At 38.5% G+C, this 18,443-nt stretch overlaps 1 pseudogene; it reads left to right on the plus strand.

Annotated features, from left to right (window-relative positions):
- Positions 1–800: 800 nt before the first annotated feature.
- On the plus strand, positions 801–7,371 carry LOC146315925 (homeodomain-interacting protein kinase 2-like; annotated as a pseudogene).
- Positions 7,372–18,443: the final 11,072 nt, after the last annotated feature.

Below are 18,443 nucleotides of genomic sequence, written 5' to 3' on the forward strand. Positions count from 1 at the left end.
TTCTGTCAGCCTTGAACCTTCAAGCAACTTATTACGTTGGATTGGATTATATTGATTGTAACGTTTTGAGGAGAAACTCAAGAGACTTAAATGACTCCAGCTGCATTATTTGGTAAGTATTTTTACTTTGCTTTCATAGCTCTCAATAACTTGTGTTTCTTTTCACACCTCCACTAAAATTTAACATTTTTGACGGTAATTAAATTTACTATGTGTGCCTTGATTACGTTTGTCTTGAATCCATGATTTCTATATCACATTTTGGAGCCAGAATTATGTGCACTGTAAAAACAAAAGAAAGACTTGAGAACAATTTTATTGCAACTTGCCTTCACTGCCTTGTTTTTTGAGTTTTCAATCTAGCCATTTTTTTTAAAGCTGTGAAACTGATTTGTTATTATTTAGGTGATTGAAAATGAAATGGTTGCAAAAAATATTATATCATTAGCCATTGTTCACTTTTGCTTCAATGACAACTCAACAATTGTTGAAATACAAATTTTGGGGGGTTACTAAAACAAAAACGATTCAAGTTGAAGTTGGAAAAAAAGAAAAGTCAGTTATCTAAACCAAAAATGATTAATTGGTTAAACTTTTTCAAAACTGAAGAGTTTGAGTTGGCCTCAAAACTCAGAAATCTTGTGATGCAAGTTGCCTCAAAACTTTTTGAGTTTTCACAACTATTTCAGTTTTACATTTTGATAGAAATATGGTTGTGATTGTTTTATATTGTGACTAACTCTTAAATCTAAATATGTTGTTTTCCTCTCAGTTTTAAGCAGCAGGTGACCCACACACTAATGGCTTCAACAACATTGTCCACTCAACCTGCCGACAATGACCAGATAGTCGTCGGAAGCTTACTCACCTCCACATCCTCCAAGTACCTAGTGAAGTCTATTCTGGGACAAGGCTCCTTCACCACAGTCGCAAAATGTGCCAGGGTGGGCGACAATAAGACGGTGGCCATCAAAATTATGAAGACTGGTGAATGTTATGAGATACAGGCACAAGCAGAGGTAGGAAAATAAACGTACCATTTTTGACAATATTCTTTACAGTGCTTCCATCTACTGCATTTGAAGAAATATCAACAATTATGTAATGGTTTGTTAATGTGAGTCAATGTCATATGTATCCCCAGGTGAAAATGCTAGGAAAACTGAGAATGCTGGACCCAGACAAATGTAACATAGTTCAATGGTACCAGGTTTTCAATGACAGGCGACATACTTGCCTCATGTTTGAGGAGCTGGACAAAAGCCTTTTGGACTTTACGTTTGAAAGACGTTTCCAGCCTCTCCCACTTAAGGACGTAAGGACTGTTGTCATGCAGGTATGTGCTACACTACATTTCTTTATGCATTATTTAACAGCATAAAAATGAATAATGTTTGTACATTGCTGACCTTATTATTAAATGAATGACTCTGATAACCTTTCAGATCGCCAATGCACTCAACCATTTAAAGGCCATCGGCGTGGTACAGGCAGACCTCAAGTTGGAAAATGTGATGTTGGTGAATCATGCGCAGGAGCCCTACAGAGTTAAAGTGATCGACTTTGGCCTGGCCTGTAACGTGTCGTCTGCCAAGCCAGGAGCGTACAATCCAAAGTCGCCCATACAGGTACGTAACTGAAACCATGTTTGACCTCTTACGCTGTGTTTCAGCAACGAGGATTAATTTTTAAATCCAAGTGAATGATGGTTAAACTTATTATAAACTTATTTTAAACTTAATTTAGCTAAACCCTGATTAGAATGGCTCTTAGACTAAATTAATGCTTGTTGGTGTAACCCACCCACTGATGGCTGAAAAAGTGGGTATACTAAGAATATAAACGTCCACTCTTTGCAGATTCACACGGTCTGTGAAGGGTTTTAGTGGAGATCATAGTATTCCTTGTTGTGAGAAAAATCAATGCCTGACAATAGTGGAAACTGTCTTAACCCTCTGGTGCATAGTGGTCACTACAGTGGACAGCTACTAAAAAGTAACTTTCTCCTTCATGCATTGGTTTCTATGGTAGAAATGCATATCAACCTCTAGATTGCTCTCTGCTGCCATACTCCATTGAGGTCAATTCAGTGGTCAGTCGGTGTAACTGCAAGTAAATTTTCTCTGAATCCAAGATGGCCGACAAACAGCCACCCCTGCCGACCACTGCTGGCATATCCTGCCAATCCTTCTATGCTGGAAGTGCCCCACTGGTAAAAAAAAATATGATGATATACAGTAACATCTAAGGAAGGATATTATCCGTTTGGAATATAAAATTTTTATGTCCAATATGTAGAAAATTACGATTTACCATGTGTCCACTGAAGTGGACATCATGCATCACCTAGTATATTTTTTAACACAAGTCATATAATTGCTTCACTGTTTCTTGTGACTGTTTTGGTTATAAGTCAGTGTATAACTGTTATATTTATAAGCTATTCATTTAAAATTATTATATATATATATATATATGTATATATATATATATGTATATACATATATATATATATATATATATATATATATATATATATATATATATATTGTATAACATTTTTTTGTGCAGATTAGCTGTAGTTTGTGTTACTATAATTATTATTTTATTATTATATATTATTTTATTTTTATTTTTATTTTATCTATCATATTTTGTAGACTTCAAACGCAGCAAAGAATAAGGCAGCCTACAAAATAGTCCAGGAAATTCCGTCCAGCTCCAGTGATGATGAGTTCAGTGATGATGAGTATAGTGACAACAGTGATGATGAGTGGCTGCCAGAGAAGAACAGAGACATAGGAGCTGAGGATGATGGAGATGCAGACAGTCAGGATGCAGAAAGTGAGGATGATGAGGGGCAGGATGCAGAGGAAGGTCAGCATGATCAGGGAGCTGTAGAAGATGGGCACATGGCATCTGACCATACTCAAGCCCGCAAAAATGTCTGGAAAGTCCAAGACAATGACTTTGATGGAGACTTGCCTCCTTTTCTAGGAGAGTGGAAATTGAATGTGGAGGGAAGAGATCCCATAGATTTCTTCAGACATCTGTTTCCAGCAGATCTCATTGATGATATAGTGCACAACACCAATTTGTATGCTCTCCAGAAAGGGAAAGAAAATCTGGCAGTGACAGGAGAAGAAATGCAGATTTTTTTAGGGATCAACCTGCTCATGGGGTACATTCGATATCCTAGGGCACGAATGTACTGGTCTAGTGAGGATGGCCTTTGTCTTGGAATAATTGCAAATGCCATGTCTGTAAACAGATATGAGCAAATCTTGAGATACTTGCACTTTGTGGATAACTTGACTTACCAGCCAGCAAACACAGATAGGCTCTTCAAAATTAGACCATTGCTAAGTGCACTTCAGGAGACATTCAAGGCAGCAGCAGACCCTGAGGAATTTCAGTCAGTTGATGAGCAGATCATTCCTTTCAAAGGCCTACTGTCCATCAAACAATACATACCAAAAAAGCCCAAACCCTGGGGAGTGAAAGTGTGGGTGAGGGCAGGAACCTCAGGCTATATGAATCGATTTGAAGTGTACCAAGGCTCTGCAAGTAGTGGTCGCATCAGTGGATTGGGAATGGCTGGAGATGTGGTGATGCGTCTTTGTGATGACATAAAACACAAAAATCACAAGGTGTTTTTTGATAACTTCTTCTGCAGCATTCCACTCATCGAAGCCTTGAAAGACCAAGGCATCTATGGCACAGGTACATGCAGAGCAAACAGGCTGAAGGGAGCAAATCAGAAACTCAAGAGTGAAAAACAACTGAAAGAAATGGGCAGAGGAGCTTGCTCTGTTGTCAGCAACAATGCAAACATCACTGTCACACGTTGGCTTGACAGATCAGTCATCCACATGGTCTCGTCCTGTGCTGGCCAGTCCCCTGAAGATGTTGCCAACAGATGGGTCAAGAAGGAAAAAACGATGATGATGGTCCAAAAACCCTTCTCTGTGGCCCTTTACAATCAACACATGGGTGGGGTTGATCTTGTTGACCAATGTCTGGCAATGTACCCCCACAGACGTCGAAACAAGAGATGGTACATCCGAGTGTTTTTTCATTTTTTGGATGTGACCATTGTAAATGCCTGGCGCCTCTACCTGATGTCTGGTTTGGAAAAGATGAGACTCCTCCACTTCAAAGCTTCTGTGGCTCGTGCACTGATAAATAGTGGCACCCTCCAGCAAAGCAAAAGAGGAAGACCCAGTGGGACCCCACCACCCGTGAAGCGGAGAGCAGTAACCAAAGTAGCCCGTGAGGTCAGGTTTGGCACAGGATATCACTGGCCCCAACTCACCGAGGTGAAAAATGCAGGCAGATGCCACGATGCTGCATGCACACGGAAGACCAAATACATCTGCATGCAATGCCGTGTGCCACTGTGCCCTGGATGCTTTGCAAACTTTCATACAACCTAGGTGTGATGAACATAGAAGTGTTCAGAGATGCAGAGACTAAAATGTCAGTTCGTTTTCTTCAAACATGTTAATATAAGGGCTTGGTAATACTGTCCTGCATCCTTATAGAACTGTGGAGACTCACAATAATGTTTCTCCTGTTGGAGATGGTTCGACACATTCAGGTGTAAGATTCACGGCTATGAGTGTCGTTGGTTTTCTTATTCAGGCCTAAACATTGTGCCTATACAGTGTTGATATTTCCAAAAAATTTTGAAATGTTTTTCAAGTCATAAAAAGAAACAAGTGTTTGTATATTTACAATAGAACACAAGTTAATTCATTTTTACACTAAGTTCACAATGTTTTATGTTGAGTGCTCTGGCGCATGTAGTCCACTGGAGTGGACATGTCTGTAACTTTATGAAGAAATCATATTTTTGGGAAAAAAAAATTGAACATATTTTTTCATGTCCTGAGAAGAATAAAAACACTTCAGAAAAAAATCCTGACCAAGGATTTCATAATTCATGCATCAGAGGGTTAATCATTGTTTGTTCTCTCTCAGGTCTCCAGAGGTTATCCTGGGCCTTCCATTCACGCAGGCCATAGATATGTGGTCTCTAGGCTGTATAGCTGCAACTCTGTGCTTCGGCCCTCTGCTCTACCCTGGCAAAAGCGAATATGAGTACTACTTCAAGTTTCTTCTATGTTTCTTTTTTTTTTTTATTAAAACAACCAGTATCATCTGGTTTACTTGAGTATATATACAGCAGAAGTGGCAAAAGTGCATACACTGTTTACAGTAAGTGCAGTACAGCCAGTACATCCATGTAAAACTGGCACACTGGATCTTTAAAATGCAGGGAGTGAAATGAAGTAGTTGTCAGAAAAATAAATACAGATAGATAAGTACAGATACTTAAAAACTTAAAAAACTTAAAAAAAAAACATTTATTTTTTGGAGTGCCTGGTTTGGGTTTCTTTAATAAATCTAAAAACTCCACTTAGAGCTACTGTAACTGGTTATGAAACAGTCTCAGTTTAATACTGATGCCTCTATATGACCTATGTAGACAAACTAGACCATCCGATCGGCTATTTCCTTATAGTTATTATCGAATTCTCTGTTAAATCAGATGAAACAAGCCTCTGTTTACATTTTCACAGGCATTGTTACAGTGAATAGTACATCAGACAGTTAAAAGGAAGACAGGGACTTTTGTTTGGATAATTTCATTTTCGATGTTATATTTTGTGGTCATTAAGGGTGAAACACTACTACTTTTGCCCACTAGGGGTGCTAAAATCAACAAAATATAAAAGTTCCTTGTAGTAGCTTTAAGTACAGTAGTAAGTATTTGTACTTTATTTCCCACCTCTGATATATGGTGAAAATGTTACGTAGTTATATTTTACCTATTCCCTGCTATTCAGTGTGTTTCCTGTTTTACTGATAAAAGTTCGCATGAAAAATATTCAGTTAATGTAAAGTATTACTCAGTGGTTTATGGAAATTCATGTCGACACAGTATAGAAACAGTTAAAACTTTTAAAAAGTGCTTGACCTGGACTCCCATTCTGACTTGATGTTGTGTTGTATCCTCAGATAAAATACATAGTAGAAACTCAGGGTCAACCATCCGACGACCTGCTCAGCCTTGGACAGAAGACTCATATTTTTTTCCAGAGAGACGAGAAGTCTACCACTCGTCTCTGGAAACTCAAGGTATGTACCACTTCTTCCCCACTGCTGTCTGTCTTCCTTTCCTTGTAATTCTAATGTTTTACCCTGAAAAAACAACTGATGGCTTTAAATATTCCCCTTTCAGACTGTAAAATATTTGTTTTTGTCTGCCTGTTTATGTTGTACTCTGAATGTCATTGCTAACAACGTTGTCTGTTCAGACACCAGAGCAGTTTCACCATGAGACAAAGATTTTACCGACGGAGACCAGATGGATTAAGTTAGTCACTGGATGACCTTCTACATGTAAGTTTTTTTTTTACAATCATTCACAGTAAAAAAATACTACAACAAAAATACAGTTGACTCAAAACTCTCCTGTTTGGGTTTTTATTCACTCCAGGAGGTGAGGGAAGATACCTCTGATCTTTGTTGTTATTTATTCATGTTCCAGATCCGGCCCACCGATCCTGATAATCCTGCAGAAAGGATTCAGCTGCACACCTTTATGGAGATGCTCAAAGGAATGCTTCACCTCGATCCCACCAAACGGATCTCACCCCGTCAGTGCTGGAGTACCTGCACTCCAGCACCTGGAACAAGAAGGGTCAAACCAACAGCAAACAGGATAGCACTGCTGTGAAGATCCACCACAAAAGTACACATCCCTCCACAAGCAGCCAGACCCAACGCTACATCGGGACAGGGATTGAGAGAAAGATGCCTGACAATGAAGATCTGGGGGATCAACAAACAGAGTCTGCCCACAATGACAAGCCACATGATGACAGAAAGAGGTTCCGGAAAAACTATGCAAGTCCATCCACCTCACGTAGCAGCAGCGGGACCCAGAGTTGCGTTTTACCAGGGATCAAAAGGAAGACACCTCATGATGAAGACTCTGATTCTGACAAGAGGTCAGGCCATGAGACAAAGGGGGTCAGAGCAAGCGACACTAGTAGACCCACCTGCAGCAGCAGCAACTTCTCTACCCACACTGCCCACGTTCCTGATCAGATGAAGAGAAAGATGGCTGATAGTGAGAATGTCAGGCGTCAACAAACAGGCTCTGACCACTTTGTAACATCACACAATGACAGAAGGAAGTTCCAGAAAAGCTACAGAGGTCCATCCACCTTATGTAGCAGCAGCAGTCAGACCCAGAGATCCATTTCACCAGGAGTTAAGAGGAAGATGCCTGATCCTGAAGACTCTGATTCCGATAAGAGCTCAGGTCACGAAAGAAAGCGCATCCCAGAAAGTGATTAAGGTGGAGCCACTTCCAGCAGCAGCAAGGGCAGCTGATGGGGGTAATTATCATTTTTAGAGGTGAATAAGAAAGGAAGTAAGAGGTAAGAGGTAAGTTTTTATCTGAATCTTAAGTCCTCTAACTTTATCTCCACGATACCATGTTTGTCTGCTTGGCTGTGCTGCACACTACAATGCAACGTCTCCCTATCTTTTTAACAAAAATGGGTGGCTTTTATTTTTAAGAATTTATTTATTAATTCAGTTAACTTGTTCTTTTCCATGGCTCTTGTCTTTTACACATTCAAATAATAACACATTTCATTTTTCATGTGTAGTAGTGTGAATTTCAAGTCTTTATAAGTTTACAGTTGAAAAAAAAAAGAGTAATCCAACCCTTTGGATACGTGGGTTTCCTCCAGGTGCTCCGGTTTCCTCCCACAAAAACATGTACATACCCTACCATTCCTACTCTACCATACCTACCAACCTACCCTACCTGCCTACTTACATACAGACCCTACCTACCTTCCTACCCTCTACCTACCTACACTCTACGCCCCCCCCCCCCCCCCCCCCCCGCCTCTCTCTCTCCCTCTCTCACAGCTAGTGTGGAGTTTGCATGTTCTCCCTGTGCCTCCGTGGGTTTCCTCCCACATCAAAAACATGTACCTACCCTACCATTCCTACTCTACCATACCTTCCTACCCTCTTCCTACCTACACTATAGTTGGTCCTCAGGCAGTATACACATACAAAATTGACTTGATTTGACCTGTTGTTTTACAATAAAGGATTGAACTGAACCCTTCTGGTCTCAATGTGTGTGATTATCTGAAAATTGTTTCACAAAGCTAGCTAAGATATTTAGTATGGATTTGCTTTGTTCACAGTTCATTTCACTAATATTTTTGGGTGAAGTTGATTAGTAGATTGGTAATTTTATTTTAGTGTGTCTTTGTTCACCTTTGGATCACACAAACAGTGTTCCGACAAGCAGGAATTATTCTTGACAGGCAAATAAGAAGATGTTTACTTCATCACAAAAAACTAACTGGCAACTAGTGTGATCATTATTTGAAGTCATTTTTTCCAAAAGAATGACAAATATTTAATGGTTGTAGTTTATCAATGTGATAATTTTTTCCCCAATATTGCAAACAGAATATTTTTAGGTTTTGGAGAGTGGCTCAGACGAACAAAGCAATTTGAAGTAATCACTTTGGTCTCTGGGTAATTTTGATGTTTTGACAATTATGTTAAATTTTTTCTGACATTTTACACAGTAAGCAGAGAAAATAATTTGTACATTAATAGGTAATAAAAATAATTGTTAGTTACAGCAGAAAATATTTTTTCTTAAAGACAGCAAAATTAAAATAAAAGTAAGACACCAATGTACTTCTGCATCAAATGGCAACAGATGGTGAAACACCTACTGCAATGCCACCACAACTGCCAGGTGCAGCCAGTGGAGATTTGTTTATTTTATTTTATTCTTTTAATAGAGTAGTTTTAGTTTTCTCAAGATGCATTATACAGTGTACAGTGTAACCAGTGTAACAGTATACACTTGAATGATAAATCCAGAATTCTTAATTTAAATATTGTTATTCAGCATTTCCAACGATCAACTGTCATGAAAGAGTGAAAACATGAGGGAGGTTTGAGTAAATGATGAGCAGCATGACAACTAAACATCATAATTGCTGCCCTTAAACAAATTTATAATAAGATTTGCATTTACATACTTATACACTCCACATGAAATTAAATTTTAAGCAACTCAAAATAAGAAAATGTGTATATTGGAAGAAAATTAACTCCTCTGACAGTACAGAGTATGACGTAGTAACCTTCAATAACACGTAACATTTTGGGTGATGAGGTCTTTCTGTGAGCTAAAAACAGCACATAGACACACAAAATTTTAGACAAAGAAAGTTAACAATCTGTACACAAACAAGCATAAAATGCATTGAAATTCTACATCATAATATGCTAACCTACATGTATTACAGAGGTATTTCATGGCCAGTGAATATCTGCCATTCAGGTATACAGGTGCTGGAGCTCATCTGACTGACCACTGTCTGAATGAGCAAACAGTCATTTACAAACACTGTCAAACATAATGTTTAAATTATGATGGTAACCAAAGAGTTGCCCAGTGATTCACCACCAGAGGTGCTAAAGTAACAGACAAAGGTCTTTAAGCAACTTGCTTAACACTCCTATTATCCTTGGGTTCAATTTGACCCCATTCAGTGTTTATCATTCAAAAAATAATAGTTGACTTTTGTTTTGTTTTTTTTGCTTCATATTTCATGACTTTTCCTAATTTAATGGGTACAATTGATTAAGCATAAAATTATCATGATGATATTTTTTCAATGTGCTGAACACATATTACACGCATCAGTGTTCCTCTGGGGTCAATTTGACCCCAAGCTGTTTTAGCTGTGTAAAACTTGTCTGTCAGTGTGTGACCTAACATTCCCACACCTGCAGGTGCAGAGCTGATACTTTTGAGTTGATACATGACATGGGGGAGGGGAACAATATTGGCAGGTGTCAGGTTTGTCCCACCCAAAATGATTCTAAGACCAGCATGACCTGTTTGCTCTGCACGAAATACTGTTCCATGTTCTGACTATCTGACTCATGTTCTCATTATGATTTTCTGTTTCACAAATGGGTGAATTTTCAAACATGTAAACCCTCTCACACACATGTACACACACACACACACACACTAAAAAACAAAAAAAACAACCAAAAACGACAAAAGAAACAAAAACAAAACAAATCATAAACAAAAAAAGGATAACAAAAGAGGAGGGGTGAGTGAGAATTTATAGTGACTAACCACAAATATGTTACAAAAAAAAGAGATAAAAATAAGTAAATAAATATGTTTATGAGAGGATAGGGGGGTCACCAACATCAATAAATATGGTTCATTCTGTGAGAGTCATGAATGTGCACCCCAAATTAGAAAAGGTTTGGATTAAAGATTTTCAAGATACACTAACTCTAAAACTGAAAATCTGACCTGATGGTGGCGCTGCAGGAAAGGTCACATCGTCACCAAAATCAATAGGGTTCGTACTCTTGTGGTCATTAATGTTGTAAGTAAATTTGAGAAGATTTGGATGAAAACTTTTCAAGATAAATTAATTTTAATTAATTTCCTCTAATCCTCTAGTGCCTGATGGTGGCACTAGAGGACAGGTCAAGGTTTCATTATCAAGGGGTTATTTTATGTATTCAACAAATAAACAAAGTGCCTGACACAAAAACTTGGTCAACAATTTTCTGTAAATCATTTTCTGGAGGCAAATATCCCTGGGGTCAGATTGACCCCAAAGGTAAAATGTTTTAGTGATATTTGAGGATGAAAGGAGGGTTAAATTACTGAATGTTTTGAAATGACCACAGCTATAAAACCAGTTTTGTAAATTTTGGATTTTACAAAAAAGACTTGATCTTGAAGTCAGCTGAAAATGGTTGAATAAAACAGAGCAGTCAAAAAAATAGAAACCATCTCTTACCAGGTTGTGTCTCCACCAGCAAGTGAAGTTGCAGTTTATATCCATATCTATCCAGACTCATATAATGTACAATGAAGGAATTGACTTGTATGACTCCAGTGAATAATTTCCAGCATGAATCATGCTGTCTACTATTTTTAGGGGTGTGACTTCTCTCTATACTACTAAAAAATATTGGCAATATTTAAATAAATCAGTGGCCATTCAGGTGGGCAGGATGTTGCTCACGGGCCACGAACTGATGATCCCTGCTCAAGCTCTTTAGTCAGTCACTATCACTCCCTCCAGGAAACAGACAATACCATGGCTCTTCTGTTACTGATGGATTTATTCATCTTAATTGCAGAGATGTCCCGAAACCATTTTGTTCTTCTCAATACAGATTTTGGCACCAGAAGTTTGTGTATCAGCTGAAACCGAGCACCGATCTGCTATAAGCACGTTTAAAAGACAATCTCGGAGTTAAGTCCACTCAGTAGTCCACTCTGTCTAATCCAGGTCACAATCACCAAAGGAAAAAGGTCAAAAAGTCTGCTCTGGGTTTTATCGCAGAGTAAACCAAACCAAATCAGAAAATTTAGATTAAAATAACATCTGTGCAATATACACATACACTTGGTACCAGTGAGTCAGTCATATTATTCCTCCCCCTGTCACAAACCTGCTTACCTCAAGCTGGCTACAATGACGCAGACTTTCGAACATGGTCTCATGTTGAGGTAAAGCTGGCTTTTCTCTCCTCCACTGACCATTAAAGTTGGCATAGCAGGAGTCCACTACGTGGCATTAGATCAATTCATAGACTGAATGAATGTTACGTTTTAGGCAGTATCTGAGGCTGTTTTGATTCTTGCATCAGTGCTGGAACACACACACACACACACACACACACACATGCACACGCACAGAGCAGCTGTCAGTCACTCAGCTAAGCTTGCTCGGATACTCAAAATCAGCAGCAGCTCAGTCAAACTTTAAAAAACTTGTTAGTGTAGCCTCCCCTCTACGGAGCTTCAGACACTGAGTTTAAAACAACCGGGGAACATATGAACTATTGATCAGATCAATCAAAGTGCTCTTGTAGACACACAACCACCACTTACTTGTCACTGAGAACAGGGAGATGAAGCAGGAGTGATGACTGATGGAAACCAATATCTAGAGAGTGAACAACAAAATCATGAATTTCCACAAATATTCTACGTGCCATGTTTCCAGAATGAACTTACAGCCTATAAGAAAGAATTAATGAGTACATATGTGAATCAGATTTTTTTTTTTTTGATGAATAGGCTGAAATTTCAGGCATTCCTCGCCAGAAAAATGCGTGTGTAGCAGCTTATACCAACTTATATGTCTGTTACTTTTCAGGAAATGACATCTAATGGGCGTAGTTATTAGTGCAGGAGCGAGAAAGTCTGCAGCTGGAGGAAGAGGGGTGGATGTATGGCTCAAACACACACAGGACTTATGGCAAGCCGTTTTAACATTTAATAGTTAGGCTGGATATGTATTGCAGATATCTGTAATTCATTTCTTCCTATTCAAAAATAACATTTCAGATATCCACAAAGTAATTCTTCCTATACACAATTATCATTTCAGATATCCACAATGTAATTTTTACTAGGACAAATGACGTCACTTTTCCCCATTCATGTGTATGGGGTTTGTCATTACAGATATCCGTAATTAAATTGCAGATATCCACAACTCGCATTGCAGATATCTACATATGAATTATGGATATCCCTAATTCCATTTAAAGATATCTACATCTGAATTATGGATATCCCTAATTCCATTTAAAGATATCTCCACATGCCCTTAATTCAAGATATCTGCTTTGTTTTTCGAGATATCTTAAAATGAGTTTTACCTAGCCAGAATTACATTGTAGATATCTTGAGTTGGAATTACGACTAGTCAAAATTATGTTGTTGATATCTCTAGCTGGGGTTATGGATAGTCATAATTCAGATGTAGATATCTATAATCGGGTTGTGGATATCTTGGAATGGATTTTGATTAGAGATATCTCGAATTGGAGATATCTTTTACCTGCAATCTACCTAGTCAGAATGTAATTGCAGATATTTTGTATTGGAGTTTTGACAAGGCGAAATGACATTGCAGATATCTGTAAAAGTGGGAGGCGGGAGCAAGTGGGTGGTAGGAGCGGCTTGCCATATACCATGTGTATGGCTATAGGGCTTCCTATTCAATCAATCAAAACCCTTCAAACCAAATTCCTTGGCGATGAACTTGTTCTATTTCGTGGCATTTTCTGACAACCTTGTTCACAACAGCAACCGCTATTTCTTCTACTTTTTCTTCTTCATGTGCATTTCTTCTTCTAACACTGTTCAATTGTTTTGTTTACTGAGCCAGTATCCAATGGAAAGCTTGCCATAATAATGAGCAACGAATGGGAAGCCTCGCATGAGCAACGTCTTGCACAACAATTCTGACTAGTCATAATTACGTTTGAGATATCTTTAATTTTCATTCCGCCTAGTCAAAACTGAATTACAGATATCATTTAGGATGTGTGACGAGTCGAGTGTCGGTTTAAGTGACGTCATTTCGGATATCTGCAATTCTGTTTTGACTTGTCAAAATTGAATTGCAGATATCTCTAAATGTACTTTTGACTAGTCAGAATGAAGTTATAGATGTCTTCAATGAAAATACTTACTAGTCATAATATAATTACGACTAGTCAAAATGAAATTATTGATATCTATAATGTTAATTCCAGATAGTCAAATTTAGCTATTAAATGTTAAAATGGCTTGCCATACAGGACTTCCACCCAGGAGACTGGGGTTTGAGTCCTTTGTGAAATGACAAGTCAATGTGAAGTTATTTAAAGTTTTAAGTTACTTAAGCTTTGTTATTTATGTCACTTTCATCACCTATTTTTTCAATAGTTTTTATTCTAGTCAGTAATTTACAGCTTTCATTGGTGAATTGTCTGTTGGAGTCATTAATGCAGTGAAAAGAAGTAGTATATGTCCCTATTTGCTTAAACCTAGTGTTATATATCATTATAGTATACTGTAGTAGTAGTATTAGTATAGCATTATCTGTAATTAATTAGCTTTCTTAACTTAAGATATATGCTACAAAGATGCATGCACAAAAACTATATTTTCTTGTATTAATAGATTTGACATCCTAGTGGATCACCACTCAGGCCGTTGTGTTAAATCAGAGGCCTTTAAATGACTTATCAATATTTTCTATGAATGTAATCACCTGTTAAAAATGGGTGACTGTCAGTGCTCAGTGCAGATCTCCTATTAGTATAACTGATTTGATCAAAATGTTACATCAAATACCAGGGTCATTCAGCTGACAGTGCCATTTGAATGTTCTAGTTTTTCAAACTTAAATTTCATTCAATTTTTTCAGAACTGCATCGAATGGCTCACATATTTAACTTGTAAAAATGTGTCATGAGGATCCTGCATTTTTTACATAACAGGACTGAGTTTGTAGCAAAGTGGAAAGACAAGAACTGTAACCACGTGGTATCAGTACTAGTAGCATGAGCAGACAGACATGCACAACAGTAATTTCGGTAACAGGACTGAACGCTGAGATTGACATGACATGGCTATGGCCTTCAGGAGACTCAAATGATGCTACCTCTTGTTGATCTGGGTAACAGGACTGAGTGAAAACCTGGAGACATGACTCAAATGTGCGTTTCAACCAAAATGTTATGAATTTTTGATGAGAAAATAGATTTAAATGTCTAAAAAATGCATGTGGAAATTCAGAGGCACAATAATTCTAAATGTTGATATTTCTGAAGGACTCTAATCCCTTTATTTCATGGCAAACTGTAGTGTTAAATGGTGGGGAATAAAACACATTTTTTTCCTGTGTTCTAGGTAGGTTTAAAATGATGGATCTTCAAATTGCAAATCTGCAAATTGCAGTGAAGTCTGTCTGTTCTGTATGAGTACAGATTAGTGATGGGAAGTTCGGCTCTTTTCAGAGAGCCAGCTCTTTTGGCTCAGCTCCCAAAGAAGAGCCGGCTCTTTCGACTCCTGAACGGCTCTTCATTTAGAATTTTTTTGTAGGCCTTTATTTTACCATAACTTTGCAAAAATTAATGGTTTGTATGTTGAAAACCCTTTCATGTTCAGTGTTTTTATGAGAAGCCTTATAATTGTCTACTTTTGTGCATTTATTCTCACTGCACTCAGACAGACAGACAGAGAGGTGGAGCGCCCCCCTCTCTGTTTTCACATAATGGTATGATCCTATATCCTCACATCTGATTGGCCGCGATGGTGACCAATCAAAACAAAGTTTTGCCTTGAGCAGAGCTCAGGCTGAGCACTGAGGTAAGCAGCGAAAGGAAAAAAACTGGGAGCCGGCTCTCACTTGATGCGAGCTGGCTCTTCTGATTCACTACAAAGCATCAACTCTCAGAGCCGCATCTTTTGCGCATGACACATCACTAATAGACAGACAGACAGACAGACAGACAGACAGACAGACAGATAGATAGATAGATAGATAGATAGATAGATAGATATTATGGCATGCCATTCAGGAAATTATTCTCTATATATAGTATGAAGTTTGAATATATGGAATCAAACTCCGAATACATGTGTTAGCTTGATGCTAACACATGATGAGAATTACCATTAACATGCTAACTGAAATTAGCATTGTGATGATGATAAAATTTTCTAAACAAACTTCACTCATATTTGACTTCACATGATAAACATAAAATGACATGTGTGCTCATACTGTCAGTCATATATTCGCTCTGTGGAAACAAACTAACAGCTGCTGACTTAAACTCAGTCTGTTACTCTGGCTTCAACACTCCACACTGATCAGCTACAGCAGCCTCAAAGGGTCAAAAGTGGCTTTAAATACAAGATGGAGACATTTGAGAGGCAGTATACATGTATTTTTCTTTTTCTTGTTTTTTTTTAGGATTTTCTTACGGCACTAACTTGATGAGCAGGAACATCTAAATGTAGCAGTTTACTTCAAAACATACATGTTTTGTTCATTCTCTTGTACATTTTATTTACCACTTTTAAAAGCAGTCAAGTTCAGGGTTTTAAAATGTCAGTATTCAGTTTCATATATGAATGATTGCATCTTATTGGCTCACATTTGTGCTATGGCTAGATCTTGGGCTGATGTTGTTAGACCCACAGGCAAATCCAGCAGGCAATCAGTCAGGAGAGCCCCAATGCTCACCCCTCCACTCGAACTGTCTCTACAAAACAGGTACGATGCACTGGCTCCAAATGAAATGTGTGATAATACTAACTACACGAATCCCAGGGAAGCCAATCACACTCGTGGTATTAAGGCTATCCAAAATCCAAACAATAGCCCAAAAAACAATGCTAGACGAAGGGCCAGAAAAAACCTTGCTAACTCCACACCTGAGAAGCCAAGGGCAAAGAGAAATATCCTCAACCCCACATCTGATCAGCCAGACACCATCCTGATCGGGGACTCAATAACTAAGCATGTAAGAATGGCAAAGACTGAAAATCTAACAGTGTCTGGCACATCTGTCAGGGAGCTAACAGAGCTGTTGCCAGTGATCCTCTCTACACACCCAAGTAACATGAGGATCATTATCCACGCTGGGTCTTATATTCTTCGAAGGAAAACTGGCTCTGAGACCCTAAAAAAGGACTTTTCCCTGCTCCTGGAGAAACTGACTGATTGTCAGTCACAAAATGTGTTCATTTCTGGCCCCATTCCAACTCTGGGGAAAGGAATTGAGTCTTTCACCAGACTCCTTGCCCTGAATACATGGTTGACATCGGCGTGCTTCACTCATGGGATAAAGTTTATTGACAATTTTAACATCTTTTGGAACTGTAAGGACCGCTTTCAGCGAGATGGGATTCATCCAAACATCACTGGATCCAGACTACTCGGGGGACTATGGGAAGTTTGAGTCTTTTGAATATGTAGCACTGCAGTTGAGATCCTCCTGTCGAGCAGTATTAGTAACCATTTACAGGCCACCAAAATATAATGCACACTTTGTTGATGACTTTTCTAGACTATTGTCTGTTGTGTGTATTGATTTCAACTGTGTTGTTATAGTGGGTGATTTTAATATTCATATTGATAATCCCAAAGATGGCAGTGTAAAAGAACTTTTCTACATCCTGGACAACTTTGGACTTTCCCAGCATGTAACAGATCCAACACACAATAAGGGACATATTTTAGATCTAATTATTTCCAAAGGGCTCAACATTTCTGAGGTTGTGGTGAGTGATGTTGCCCTTTCTGATCATTACTGTGTTTTCTTTAAAATGGCCATCTCCGCTAACACCAGTAAAACTACAACAGAGGTGATCAGAAAACGCTATATCAACGAAAACACCTGTACACTATTCACCCAGGATTTTACACCTACACCAGCTCTGCCCTCAGTCTCTGTCGATGATCTGGTTCATAGTTTCAGCTCTAAAGCTATGAATATTATGGACACTGTTGCTCCTATGAAGGTCAAAGTTGTCTCTGGTAAGAAAAAAGCACCATGGAGGAATGCCACACTGATAAAAGCTCAAAAAAGAGAATGTAGAAAAGCAGAACGCAGGTGGCGAAAAAACAAACTCCAGGTTCATTATGACATCTATAAGGAAAGTCTGCGCATCTATAACTTGGAGCTAAAAAGGGCAAGGCAGTCCTTTTTCTCTGAGATTATCAACAAAAATAACAACAATGCACGGACCTTATTCACTGTTGTTGACAGACTGACCAACCCCTCAGCATCAGTCCCTCCTGAACTGCTGTCTACCAAGGGATGCAATGACTTTGCCTCTTTTCTTACAGACAAGATTTTAAAGATAAGACAGACAGTCAACACAGTGGCTATTTCACGTATTTCACCTGTGCCTCATAACACTGCTCCAGGTAATTTAGCACTTTTTCACCCCTTAGATTATGCAACTTTGACGGACATAGTCAGAAATCTTAGTTCCACTACCTGCTGCCTCGACACTCTGCCTACAAGCTTTTTTAAGGATGTTTTTAACTGCATAGCATCAGATATACTTCAGATAGTAAACAGTTCTCTTCAGTCAGGCCTTTTTCCAACGGCCCTGAAGACCGCAGTCATTAAACCTCTTTTAAAAAAGCCTAACCTGGATGCCTCAGTAATAAACAATTACAGGCCCATATCAAACCTACCTTTTTTAGGAAAGATCATTGAAAAGGTTGTTTTTCAGCAACTTAATGCCTTCTTGGTGCAAAACAATCTCTTTAATGTCTATCAGTCTGGATTTCGAGCACATCACAGCACTGAGACTGCACTTGTAAAAGTTCTGAATGACATTCATCTGAGCAGTGATGCATTAAAAAGATTTCAGTTCTGGTATTACTGGATCTCAGTGCTGCATTCGACACAGTCGACCATAAGATTCTGCTCGACAGACTTGAAAAGTGGGTGGGACTTTCTGGTACTGTGCTAAATTGGTTTAAATCTTATTTACAAGACAGGGATTTCTTTGTGTCACTTGG

Source organism: Lutjanus erythropterus, chromosome 14 (assembly GCF_056507025.1).
Source record: "Lutjanus erythropterus isolate fLutEry1 chromosome 14, fLutEry1.hap2, whole genome shotgun sequence".
In the NCBI taxonomy this organism is placed as follows: Eukaryota; Metazoa; Chordata; class Actinopteri; order Lutjaniformes; family Lutjanidae; genus Lutjanus; species Lutjanus erythropterus.